The sequence below is a fragment of the Vigna angularis genome, chromosome 1, assembly GCF_016808095.1.
Source record: "Vigna angularis cultivar LongXiaoDou No.4 chromosome 1, ASM1680809v1, whole genome shotgun sequence".
In the NCBI taxonomy this organism is placed as follows: domain Eukaryota; kingdom Viridiplantae; phylum Streptophyta; class Magnoliopsida; order Fabales; family Fabaceae; genus Vigna; species Vigna angularis.
The window spans coordinates 6,827,454-6,840,808 of record NC_068970.1 but is presented as its reverse complement, the minus strand read 5'-3'; positions in this window follow the sequence as shown (position 1 = coordinate 6,840,808).

Genomic DNA, 13,355 nt, shown 5'->3' with positions numbered 1-13,355 from the left:
GCTATAGTATTTTTGGGCCACCTGCGACACTCCACCATTTGGCATTTACAACACTAACATGTTTAAAATGTCATGAAACAGGATTATTCAGATAGCGGGAAAAGTTTTTTGTGTAGAATTAACTCTAAACTAAAATGATATTTATTTAATAGAATTGGATTGTATTTTACTTAGTGTTAAATTTCCTCTGGGCCGGGAGGGGGACAAGAGATGAACACCATTATGCTTACAATTGTCTATTTTTCTCCTGTTATGTTTATAAAATTTATCGTGTGCCTTGTAGTCTATCTTCAGTGAAAATTTATGTAAAATTTACATATATGTCCCTTTACTGTTAGTCTTGTGAGTTGGCTTCTAGCTTGGAATCTGTTTCCGTCATTGATCTTATCTACTTTGTTTTTGTTTTGTGTTTCTATGGGTGCCTTCAAATCTTTATTTTATGATATTCTGATTCGTGTATCATTTGCACTCAATTTAGGATATTCTGCCTCCTGATGTTTTTTAATCTGATTTGATCACCATGCTAAGAGTTGGTTTTTGGAAATTAGAAATATGTGCACATGTGATATTTAAGGCCATAGTAGCAATTATATGTTCTTATTATTTAAGGGCATGGTACCAATTATGTGTGCTTATTATTTTTTTTTTGAGAGAACTATGTGTATTTGAAATGAGCCTTTCCCTTAAAAATTTCAGTTATTTATCATGCAATTTCACGTGAACTGTAGTTTGTGTAGAACTATTTTTTCTTTTCTTTTTTTGTATTGATTGTTGCATGAATGCACACATTTTTTATACTCGTGCTCGGGTTCTATAATTATTCAAATGATGACAATTGAAATTAACGCGATTTTGGTACATTTTTGGTTTGATATGATTCATACCTTATTTTGAATTCATTAAGATAGTTTAAGTTTGATTTTTGTAAGGGGTATTTTTATTCCATACATTAGATACTGTTAATATTTTCTGTCATATTCGATGTTTTATTAGATACATTACGTGAAACCAAGATAGTGCTTTAAATTTAATTAGAAAAAGGCATCCATAATCAATTATTTATGGTATTGTATATAAGTTTATTTTCTTTGATAAATAGAAATATAAACAAAAAAAATCATTTTAAGTTCGTCCATTTAATTAAAAGAAAGAATCAATCACGAGTATCATCAAGGTTATGTAAAATTTGTAATACTTTTTAAAAATTTGTAAAAAAAAAAAAAACAAAAACCAACTAGACTTTGGATCGAAAATGCATCAAGAGTTTGGAATAAAATTAAGTGGTTATAAAGCTTCAAAAATTTAGAAATGGAAAAATTAAAAGAGAAAAAAATTAAAGGAAATGGAATAAAAAATATAAATTGTATTGGTATGCTCTTCTAAAAAAAATAGTATAATAAAACGAAAAAAAAAACGAGGATGTATCATAAGATAATTAATGTAATGATGAAAAGATGTTTTCAAAAGATTATAAAAAATACATATAGGGTGATCGAAACTCTGGTGGAAGAAGCTATGGAGGTATGATGTGATTAAGACAGATGAGAGTGGTGTGAGTGAACACAGAGGAAGCAATAGAAGGGTCCCTGGCTAATGTCCTCAATGCACCACTGTCGTCAGCTACCAATTTCATACCTATTTTTTTATGTCTCCCAATCACCAAACATGTGTGCTGTTCATCTTTTGCCATTTTCCACCCACTACTCCTTCTCATCATCCACTCACTCTCCACATTTTTCATGTCCTTCCACAATCACTTTTAATCACACTCTCTGTTCTTTTGTTTCCTTTCTGTTGTTTCCTTAGTACTACCATACTTCCTTATATTCCTTATCTTGGCAACTGTAACAACTTGCACACTGTAACATTACTAAACATGGTGTCTAGTGTCCACCAATGCCACACCTCACTGGCTACTTCAGATTTTTAACCCCCCATTCATCTCAATCACGCATTTCCATTTGTCACATATGTTATCATGATTGATACATTATATACAATAATATGTACTACAAATCCCCCTGAGGTGACAACTTGCTGTTGCATTTCTGGATATTTACGACGCTATTATTACAAGTAGTGAGGTTGTGTCATTTTTTCCTGGTAACGCACGAACAATAATGTCGCTCTCTGTTTGGTCTAGTGGGTGCTACCACTTCTCTTAACTGCTTACTTACTACACCAGTGGGGCAATGATTGCAGAGAAAAAAATGTAATTCCTAATTGAAGTGTAGTTGCTGTGATACCACTATTCTGCTTCTGATTCTCTTTCTTTTAGTGTCAGATGAAGTGATCGATCGCCATGATCATCATGGCTGCCATAAGAAGGAAATTGAAGCTTTGGACATGCTAAGCATCTGTTTGTATGCACAGAAACTTTCCAAAGGGAATTGAAATGGGAGAATTTGATGGGATGACGTGGGTTTTGTTAAGCTTGTTACAGTGGATTTGTGAACAAGTATGTATGAATCCAACATAAGACCAAGTCTGGTTCCTGTATTCTACCTTTTCCTTTCCTTCTTTTAGTAAATAATAGATTATGTTACAAAACTTATGATAAGCTTATAATCGTTGCTTTTTTCTTTTAACAATTTCATTGTTATAGTAACAAAATATTAATAAATATAATAATAACAAAAAATACTGTTTTATTTTTCATTAATCACACTCAAACGGATGTATTCATGAAAGTAGGTGTCAAATTCTTTTCCATCATTCTCAGTACTAAAATAGAAGAGGTTATGAACTGTTGATGGCGATTTACCAATAAATCAGTACATTCAGTGTGCCAGTGGATCTTTATCTGTAGCTTTCTCCACCAAACTTCATGTCACCATTAGTCAACAACTGAAAAACGAAAGGATCAAATGCGATGGTTTGCATATCAATTAATTTAAGAAAAAAAATGTTTGCTTTTGAAAAGAAAAAGAACTACGGAACTTGTAACTTTTAGTCATTTTTATCTTTATGTTAATTCGAACACGTTATTTTAAAAATATAAGCTGTGAATTTTTTCTGTATTATAAATATGTGCAAGAGTTACACAAATGTTATTCTTACAACATTATTTGGAAGATCACTTTTTTTATCACATCACTTGTCCTATCAAATATTTTTCTCTCTTTTCTTCTATCTTTTTCGTAAATGTATAGATCTTTGTTCAAATTTGTTGTTGAAAAGTAAATTCTCATGCTTTTAGCTTGGCTATCATCTGTCCAATCATGCTGACTAGAAAAGAAGAACAACATATCCTGCAGCGGTTGTTTCAGTTTATTATTCTGGTGCCTTGTTCAGCAGATTTTAGTCCTGCAACAAGAATATCAGTATCTTGTACACACTGGTTTAGTATCATATTCATATGATCTAATATTCTTTGCGACATAAAAACACAGTGATGAGGCATATGCTCCTAGATTTGGATTAGGCCAAGGCAAAGTAACGAGTTGGAGTGAAAAGTAATAATAGCAAAGAACATGAAATGGTGGAAGTGGAAGATGTGTATGAAGTTAACGGAATGATGATGCAGAAGATGATTAGATTTGTGTGCAGACAAAGAAATAGAGAGAATCCCATTAGCTCTAGTCAAATTTGGAATGATAGAGGGGCCAGGATGCCACCAACAGACCATTAGTGCTCTTCACACTCAGCTTATGAATAAGTTTTCAACCAACATCAGAAGCTACTTGTAGATTTTTGTGTTCTCAAACTGATTGGGATTTTTTGTTTACCATTTATGAGCAAGCATGATGTTCAACATTCTTCACCTATGGATATCAGGTTGGCTCATCACAAAAAATTTCCCAAAGTTTCTGCTCATAAAACATTTGCATCGCATCAAAATTTACCTGTCCACTTCCAAACATTCTTATACACTAACAGTCTACTATTCGTGTTTTTACGTATCGTTGAACTGATTTTAGATATGGTTACAAAGTTACACAAAATGTTGCTCTTAAGTTATAAATAGTGTAAAGAACTTTGAAAGTAATAACAATTTCTATGGAATAAGAAATTATGTTCTCAATTTTATACCTAGAATAAGAAATTAAGAGTGTATTTGAAAGTATTGGAAGTGGATTATACATATATATATATATATATATATATATATATATATATATATATATATATATTTGTATAACCAAGATGATCACTTGATTATTTTATGATCACCTTATTGAAAGTAAACAACGGTTAAACTTCACTTGACGTCACTAAATACTAGTTAGTTTATTAAATAAAGTTACATTTTAAATTGGTATATTCTATTGGCATAGATATATGTTTTCGAGTTTTTACTATGACATTTGTTTGTTTTTTTTTTCTTTCTATTTTTCTAATAAAAGTATATATTTGAAATTTAGTTTTTAAGATAATATGCATAATTTAAAACTAACGAATATTTTCTTATAAAATGTTCGGTAATTTACAAAATATATTTAGGGGAGAAGGGAAGCTTGATGCCTTTCCATCTTATATTTTCTCTCTATATTGTGCAAGATGTTATTTTGTCATTTGAAATAAAAAATAATTTTTTTTCTAATATGTAAAACCAATAATTATTTTTGTACAAATTAGTGTTTGTTAAAAATTATTTATTAAAAATGAGACATTTAAATAGTTGAAAAGTAAAGGAAGACAAACTTCGCCCCAATTTTATAGATTTTTAATTCCGTCCATGACCTCTGTTTGTCTTATTACTAACCAAATACTATAATGATTAAAATTAAAATATATCAATATTGGTGCTTTAAAGAAATAAAAAGTAATCTTAATACTTGAAGTGGAATTTATATATTTTATATCACAAAAATATTGTCATATTATTTCGTTTGCTTAGTTTCCACAAAATACCATGAAAAGAAAAGATGACACAGGGAAAGTGTGGAAGACGTACAATTATATTAGAAAAATAATGATATATGAAAAATTCGAAGAATTGGTCAAATATGTATTGGTGTTCCTATAATTATGTTTTTATTCTTTTCTTTAAACTGAAAATCAATATTTTTATTTTTCTTTGTTTATATTTATCTATTTAAATTTTGTCTATATCCTGTAGTATATACACAGTGTTTCAGACATGACAAAATCCAAATTCTAGTACGACTCTGAATGTTTATGTTCTAAATGCAATTAATCAATCATTGAATTCTCCGGCTTCTTTTCCTGTATTAGTCAATAAAGTTTCTCACAAAACATCTCTTCCATCCTCAATATGTCTGTTGCTACTTTTTAAGTTAAATCCTCTTTTCGTTGGAAATACGTATAATCTTTTATCTGCTTTAAAAAATTGACTTCTATAACAGTAAGTTGAATAAAATTCAATTATAAAGAAACTCTCAAACTTAAATATCTTATTTATAAATAGCAGCATCTTACACAAAAAAAAAATGGCTATATAATTGAAAAATGAAATAATTGTTTGGGTATGGTGTACACGGAATGTGAACAGGACACCATGCATATCTTCATTTGTATATTGTCTAATTTTTCATATTTATTTCTACTTATTTATAATTAAATTTATATGCATTATAGACTAATAAACTTTTTGAATAAAATTTTCATATAAAAAAATTAATTTCTACAAACTAATATAAAAAGAATTACATTGGTTTCATAATAAGATGGAAATATGAAGACTTTGATAAAAAAAATTGTAGTTTTTTTAGAAGAAAATTAAACATTATATAAGAAAGAATATCATAAATTTATTGTTTTAAAATTTTGAGTTAAAAGTGATGTTAATTTTTTTTTATGTAAATTGAGTTGATGTTATAATAGTAAAAAGTTTGTTTTGATAACTTAATTTTTCCGTTGAAAGTCTTCTAACGGAGGATCTAACACATGTTTTATTATGTAAAAGAGATACTTTGATTTGAAATATATTTTTCTTGAAAAGAAAGTATCAATATAAAAAACTTGTTTATGGAAAAGTTTGATAAAATCTAACTATAACAGTGAATAGAAATAAAAGATTAAATATTATATAAAATAGAAAATTATAAACTTATTATTTTAAGATATTATATTAAAGGAATGTGAATCTTTTATATAAATTAAACTTGTATTTTATTGATATTATCTCTTCTGCATTAATTCCCTTAAAAGAGTGATAAGTAACATAATTATTTGATATAGTTTTTTTTGTTCTAGTCATCATATTTGTATTCCTCGTTTATACGGTGTCCATATATATTATATTGAAGAAAACTCTCTAATGGTTATTTGAATTTTGTAAGAAGTCACCGTCTTATTATATGTGGCAATATGCAGTATTACTCAAAACACAGCTGAATGTAACTATTAAGGGATTCATGAGAGAGAAGATAAGTGACTTGGTGGAACATTGACATCTTTCAATTTGAATTGGTTAGTGGTGATCGGTATCAACAAGTTGAAGTTCCTTACTTCTCTGTCCACTCCAATTTGTGCTTATTTGTGTTGTTCTTCAAAACAAGCCAAACCCCAAAATGACAAACGCAACCTAATCAACTTTCACTTTGCTCATTCATCAAACCAAACAAATCACTACTTGCTTTATTGTCCTTTTTAAGAAAGAAAGTCTTGAGACTTAATTTCTTTTCTTTTGCAGCTTTATTTTTTGTCGGTCTTGTCTCATATTTAATTCAATTATACAAGTCTTCTTTTGTCCACGCACACATGTATAGTATATATTAAAAAACAAGAAAAAAAAAATTCAAATCCTGACCTTATAACAATGTATTCTTTTCAAATTCTCTAAGGTGAAAATGATCATGTAGTTTTAGGAAAAGTTACAAGAGAATTAGTTGGTAAAATTTTATAGCGAGAATTATTTCTGAAATGAGTGATTTTCTTTATTAAATTCTTTTTATCTAACTTATCCGAATGCATTTTACAATTTGAATGAGATATTATATTCGATTAACAATTTATGAAGGCCGATAACTTTCTCCCTCACTAAAAAAAAAAGCATTTGAATATGTAACAATATCAATTATATCTATTACATTAACTTGCACCTTTAATTACTTTTCATATTTTAAAAAAAAATTGCACATTTAATTTTTTTCAATCAACAAAAATATATTCAAGAGGGATCCTACGTGGTCAACTCATCTAGCATTTGCTAAATAACTATTTAAAAACTTGTAATTATCTTCCTTACCCTTCTGTCTCTGCTTTCAGCTTTTAGCTCCTAATTGGACCTCCACTTTCTATTGACGTTTTCCACTTTTTAAAGAATCTGAATTTTAGATGTTTTAGATAATCATAACTGAATTACTGTTTCCATCATCGCCGAAGTCGCCATTACTATCAGAGCTAATACAATAAAAAAGAAATGTGAATGCAAAACTCCTAGGATCGGAAGCTTTGATATATTACAGTTTTTCTCGTCGTAGTCATAGTTATTAGCCACCATAGCCTCCTATTAAAAGTTCCAAAACCTAAAAGAACAAAACTTATGCATATTTATTTGTTATATTTCAAAGGATTATAAACTTTACAATTTACCAGATGAGTAAAGTGATAATAAGTGGATATATTATATTTGATGAGGAGGTTTATTGAAATTGACAATCCTTGAAGATTGAAATTAACTTCATATATCAAATTATTCACTCTTATCAAGTTCTCCAAGATTTAAGCTAAATATGAAAATTTTCAAATAATATTAAAACATAAACTCAGAAAAATTATGCAATTAGAAATTGAAAAAAAAATACACAAAACACACGAGAGTTTATTGAGAAACCACATTTCTAAATATTTACGATATTGTACGGATTATGTATATGGCATGTGTACGGATTAGAATTCCCGTATTCAAGCCTAAAATATTTTCTAAAACATCTCACACCAAAGAAACGTGAATAATTAATTAGTATGCAGCTTTTGTGTGGTGGCCTTTAGAATTTAAGTTTACGTATTCTGAGCATACGTACACGTATGTGTAGTTTGTTGGTTGATATATACATTGTACACCACTAATATATCATGTATGTGTTTAATTTTACTTGGAATATCTTGATTGAGATTAATACAAAAGCCATTACGAGATTACGGGAACGGCCAAACGCAACGCTTTTTCCTCCGAGAAGGGAACAAGTACTCTTCACTTCATACATATCCTTTTGTTGATGGCTTTGTGATGATAGATTCCAACATTTTCCCACTCTTATCAATTGCTACCTCCAAGAACCTTTATTTTCAGTTAGGTTTACAGCACTAACCTACCTCTGAGATTAATTACTTTAATAACACTTCCACTAAAAATCCTTCTGGATTGTTTATTTATTATTATGTGTGGCTCATATAAAACAAATATTGAAAATATGGCCTAATACCTTTGTTTAAGCTGTGGATTTGGACACATCACTTCGGGCTAACTCATTAACAATTGGTTAAAAAAGGAGATGTGACTGACATGAAGGCATCGAGTGCTGTTATGCTCCCACTTTGCATAAAATAATCCAGTAATTTGCATATGTGGGATTAATTTTCAAGGAATCCCACAGTTAAGAAAATAATTAATCAGCTCATGAGATACATTGTCTTTGGATTAGTTTCAGTGAAAAACATCATTTTTTTTATAAGAAGAAAAAATAATAAACAATTATTTTTGCTTTTCTTTATAGTACATTAATAATTTTCTGGGATATGTTTTATCTAGGACCGGGAAAAATTAACTAAATAATACTGAATTATAATTAACCGTACTATAATAAATTAAGGAAACTGAACTAGTTAATATAATATCCAAACTGTATTGTTTTATAGTTCAATTTAAAAAAACTCAATTTATATCAATTAATTAATAACTAAACTATACTATCCATTCATACGATGTAACTAAAATATGTATCTAAACTAAACTTTGTCTACAAACATACGTTTATTGTGAGTTTCAAAACGCGGTAAATATATAATTACAAACTCTAAATTGTGAAACTAAAGATGATATTATTTAAAATACTATTTATTTTATATTTAAAATAATAAAATGGTATATTTAAAGATATTATTTTATATTTAAAATAACAAAATGGTATATTTAAAGATATTGTTTTATATTTAAAATAATAAAATAAATAGTATTTGAAGAAGAATATCTACTTTATTTGTCCAATTTATTCACTATCTTAATTGGTGAATAATTAAGATTATAAAAAAATTAATATGAAGCACAGTAAACTTTTAATATTTGAATTTAAGCACCAATTGAATTTGTTAAGTAAATTAACCTATAATTTAAATCCGAATTGAAATTGTAGTGTCTTGATCTTTATTAATATTATTAATATTGTAAACAATTATTTAAGTTCATAGCCTTTCGATATTTACAAGAAATTTATAAAATGCATAACAACCAATAGATTACAGTAAGTTTATAAAATGCATAACAACCAATAGAGTACGAGAAAATAATTATTTATGTAGTTGATATAGCTGATAGCATGCTTAATCTTTCAATATAAAATTCAGTTCAGTTATTAGTTAATTGATATAAGTTCAGTTTTTAAAAACTGAATGGTACAATTTAAATGTTATATTAAGTAGTTCAGTTTTTATAGTTTATTAAAAATATAATTAATTATAGTTTGGTATAGTTTAGTATACTGTACCCAGCCCTAATTTTATGTAAACATCTTGTCTTAGTATTTATTTAATTTTGATTAATAATTTCTTTATCCAGATTCAGATTCGATGTTTTTATAATGTTTTTTAATTAATCTAATATATTCGATGCAAATTCATTTTTAATGAGTTAGTAAATTTGTATGTTTTTAAATTTGATTTAGAGTATTTAAGTGTTTATGCATATTAAACCAACTTGAAAGTCAACCCACTTTACTATTAAACGAACAAAGTCATAAAGATTTTTAAATTATTGAACTCTTACTTAATATTAACTTCAACCAACAATTCATGCATTTATGTATGATAATTATATTTTTGTATTTAAAAGATGAAATGATGGATTAATCAAAAGATGAAATGGAGAATAATAAATGAAGAAAAGAATGAAAATAAAGGGTTTCCAACAAGATAAATTACAATAAAGGAAATTCACAATAGTAGAACAAGAATGATAAAGAAAATTAATAAAAGTAGTGATTCAAATTTCAATAACCAGTATATTAGTTATTTTCCTGTTTGCGACATTATATCTATCTATTTATATTTTTCTTTTTCTAATAATTACTTGACACAATAAAAGTAAAATAAATATTAGAAAGTGATTTTTAAGCCCAACTTATTCTCACAAAATCGACTTGTAAGGTGAGGTTTGCATCCTACTTATGTATTATAATTTGATCTTATCTCTAGTCGATGTGGGACGCTGAGGTATAAACATCTCGAACGTGAGAGTAGAGTTAAGGGGTGGTCCGATAGCGGGTGGAACAGAATGCCATATAGATCTCACTAGGCTTTAACCATGGCTTTGATACCGTGTTAAAAAGTGGCTTTTAAGCCTAACTCATCCCCACAAAACCGGCTTTGATACCATATTAGTAGAAGATGCAGGATTGTTGGATGTCAACCTGTTTCTACTCCCATACAAGCCAAGTACAAAATTTTCCAAGACAAAAGGGAAATTGTGCATGCCTATAGAAGACTTCTTGGCAGTTATTATATCTAACCAACATAAGACCAGAATCCTTTAGAAGATCACTATGCAGCAACAATAAGGATCCTGAGATATATCAAGAAGGACAAGGATTATTCTTTCCCTCCAACATAGAACATGCTCTCAAGGCTTCTAGTGATTCTGATTGGGTTGTTTAATTTATTTTTCGTTCATATCTGTGCATATATTTATATTTTGTTTTTATATTGTTTCAAACAACTATATATATATATATATATATATATATATATATATATATATACATATACTCTCTCCTTATATTAGAAAGTGGTTTTTAAATCTAACTTATCTCCACAAAACCAGCTTGTAAGGTGAGGTTTGCATCCCACTTTGTTAGAAGTGGACTTTAAGCCTAACTCAACCCCACAAAACCGCAGCTTGTATAAACTATGAATTGACCTTATCTCCAGTCAATGTGGGACTTCCAACACACTCCCTTCACGCCGAGGTATAGACATCTCGTGCGTGATAGTAGAAATTGGGTGGTCCGATAACGAGTGAAATAGAATAATAGAATGCTCATTTAGAACTTGCTAGGATATGCTCTACCCATATCTCTGATACCATGTTAGAAGTGGACTTTAAGCCTAACTCAACCCCACAAAACCGACTTGTAGGGTGAGGTTTGCACCCACTTATAAACTATGAATTGACATTATCTCTAGTCGACGTGAGACTTCCAACACATTATATATTATAATTTGCCCTTATCTCTAGTTGATGTCGCACTTCAAACAATAAAAGAAAAAAAATACATAAATTAAGTAAGAACTTTAAATTATGTAGTTTGAGATAATTCATGTTGGTTCCATGTTTTGTAAGTTATTACATATAATCTCTTTCGAATTAGCTTTAATTGCAGCTTCGATTACTTTTATTTGATTATCTTCTCCTTTTATCTGGCTTTATTGAATGTCTTTTTATTATATATACTAAAGCATGTTTAATTACATAATTTTTTTAAAATTTTAATTAATTAAGGCCTGTATTTGAAGAAATTAATATAATTATTATTAATTATGTGTTAAATGATTTCATTAAAAATAACATTTGAACTTAATAAGTGTTAATGATTTAAGTGGATATATTTAAATAATATAACATAGAAAAAATATTTTTATAAAATGTTTTTATTTTAATTTTTAATTAAAATAAGGTTTAATAGCCAATTTTGTCCTCAATTTCGTTGACAAATCTCAATTTAGTCCATTGTTTTAAAAGTGTTTGAAATGGATCCTCACTTTTAAAATTTTGAGTCAAATTAGTTCATTCCGTTAAATATAAACAAACGATGTTAAGAATTTGATGATTTGGCAGAAAACAGTACTAACATGTTATTTTATAAATATATTTGTGCTGACGTTTTAGTAAACTAGAAGTTGACTGTGAAGAGTAAAGATTGTCGTGGAAAGTATTGTGCTTCCCAGGGGCTTTACACCCTGTGGTTGAGAAACCATCCTTCTAGGATTTAAAAAGTTGTGCTTCCCATGGTCGGTTGTAAGATTGGTAGCACAAAGCTAATGATTCTCGCTATTTTTCTGATCTAGTTGAGTTGCTTGCTTTAAAAAGTTCAATTAGAGCAGCATAGACTTTTGTTCTAGTGCTAAGGATGCAACTTTTATCATTACTTCAGGGGATGTTCCACGGGTTGATGGACGACTGGCTGTGTCAAGGGCTTTTGGTGACAAAAGCCTGAAGCAACATTTGAGTTCAAAGCCATTTGTGACATTGGAGAATATAAATTTTATCTATAAATCATTAAACAAGTAACAAAATAAGAAAGGAAAGAAAAAATGTTATCTAACACAGAGTTACCACTACTCTGTAGATTTGATTTCCAGAACCTCAAATATTCAATTGAAGAGGAAAATATTTTTCTCTTAATTCTACACGGAAAGCAAATCCAGACCAATACATAATATAATAAATCTTGAAACAGAAAAAAAATTAAAATAAAAAAGAGATAGGATAGAGTAAAAATGTTGAGATCAGTGGAAGAAGGAGAAGAGTGACGACGATGTTTCGAATCTCGATCAGAGTTACAGTGATTGCGAGGCAGCAACGAAGGCGATGCCGCCAGTGATTCTGATCGGTATCGACGGTGATGCTATCGGAGGCTGAAGTGAAGCAGAGAATTAGGGCTCATGATGAGTTGGGATTTGTGTTTGCGATTCGAAGAGGAGAAACACGCAATTTGCTCCGCAAGATAGCGGCGTTTACTCAGAATCGGAACCTAATGGTAGCAGTAGCGGCGTCATCAAGTGCGCACGGAGGGAGGAACGTTGTAGTGGCTGACGGTGTCTCTGGCAACGATCGGGTAGAGCTGCCGCTAATGAATGTGGAGAAGAGACCTTCGTTTCTTAAAAAAAAAAAAAAAAGAAACCCTAGAGGGCTTAGGCCTCGCCTAGAAAATATCAAGTGCACCTCTAAATTTCATCTCTACACCCATTCACTAGCACGTCAGCATAAATATATCTATAAAATAACATGTCTTCTGCCAAATCATCAAACCCTTAACGCCGTTTGTTTCTATTTAACGGAAAAGGCTAATTTGACTCAATTTTAAAAGTGAGGATCCATTTCAAACACTTTTAAAACAATGGACTAAATTGAGATTTGTCAATGAAACTATTGACAAAATTGGCTATTAAACCTTAAAATAAATAGGTTGATAGGTCACTTCATCTCATCTTATATCTAACTTACCAATTTGACC